Source organism: Neltuma alba, unplaced genomic scaffold, assembly GCF_004799145.2.
Source record: "Neltuma alba isolate B1F8T4 unplaced genomic scaffold, ASM479914v2 tig00001593_pilon, whole genome shotgun sequence".
NCBI lineage: Eukaryota > Viridiplantae > Streptophyta > Magnoliopsida > Fabales > Fabaceae > Neltuma > Neltuma alba.
The window spans coordinates 47,136-48,833 of record NW_021632523.1 but is presented as its reverse complement, the minus strand read 5'-3'; positions in this window follow the sequence as shown (position 1 = coordinate 48,833).

The window sequence follows — 1,698 nt, the reverse complement described above, 5'->3', positions numbered from 1 at the left end:
TAGGCCTAAAAGTCTGGATGTTACAATTCTCCCCCCTCTCAAAAAATTTCGTCCTCGAAATTTCGGGTCAAACCTCTATTCTTACCCTTAATGAGAGGTTACTTGAGGGGAGTATCCCTACTTATACTTAACTCTGGCCTTTTCAACTTTTCATTATACCTCATTTCCATGTTTCCACCTTGGGCTTCATACTTACATAACTCGTCGTTCTAAACTTTTCTGTCATTCAGATGAGCATGGTCTTTGCTTTTAAGTATTTTGTCACCACTACTCGTATTCTTCTTCTATACTTTAGGCTCATTCTTTCATTATAATACCACGATAGTATACCTGTCTTCTTGGTATTTTACTATACCATGGCATTTTGGGTTCTCTTAATACAGCCTTTATCTATCCTTTGCTGTACCTTGCCATTCCTCTTTACTTTAAGGGCATATCTCCTTTCTTTCCTTCATTGACTAGAACAGAATTGTGCCTAGTCTAAACGACAATAGACATGTCTGGGACAAGTCAAGGGTACTCTCTCTATATTAGTCCACCGCTGAAGGAGATTTCAGTATCTTAAACTCATCTCTGGTCATTGTCTTCCCAAAGAGGTACTGTACTCTTACCCTTATGGCTCAGCTACTTTCTCTTAGGCTTGGTCTACTATGACCTCGAGAGCTACTGCGCTCTACCGTAAGCCTCTTTAGGATCCACTACTGACCCTGGAATACTATCATCAATCTGAGCCATCTTAGGATCTCTAGGAGACTCTAGACCATAGAGTTGAGTAATAAAATAAGTCACCTCCACTCAGCTAGTAACTTGACTGATTATTCCCCAAGACTATATCTACTGACTTCATATCCTCTTTATGTTCTCTTTCTTGCTCAATCCTTTCTGTCAACTCTTGAAATTCTTAGCCTTTCCTTATTTCTTTAGCCCTTCTTTTAGCTTCCTTAAGTCACTTTCCTTTCTTTGTGCCTTTCGAATCCCTAGGCACTGGCTCATCTCTAGAGCCCATTAACTTGCTATTATATCAATGCCAGCCTGCCTTGTCTTAGGACTCTATAGTCCTTGCTGTCTCTTAATAATTTGGACAATCATCAGGAGAGGACTTATATCTCACATTCTCATTATCCTTCAGTATTCCGTAGTACCCTACTAAGCTCGAGGAGCATCTGTTTGCATATCACACTTCTGTTGTCTTAACTAGTTTCACTCTCTCTCTCTCTGGGGTAAGGTCCTCCTGTGCCTTATCTCGGCTACTTCTGCTTTTCTTGTGGGAGGACAGATTGCTTTAACTGGAGCATCGTCAACTCAACCACTTGCTTTCTTTTTCATTTCTTCCTTCAAAGGATAGCTTACTCTTACTAGAGCAGCGTCACTCTGATCCGGAGAACCACTTCCCAATCTTAGAGAGGTACTTCATGGTCAAGACTTTCCTCATATGCAATCTCGGCCAAGGTACATTCCTCGAATACCATATCTCTATCAAAGAGAGCCTCTCTACTAGATTACTCAATCTTATAAGTAGTGGCATCTATCTATAGGAATCTCATTTCTTAGACTCCTTAATGGCCTAATTGCCATGGTTGCATGCTCTTAGACCTTAAGGGACATAAAAGAATATTGTTTTAGTCCCTGACATTATCATATATCTAGCATCACGAGCTCTAGGTATCACAAGGAACTTACTTATCTCTCTTTGTTTAT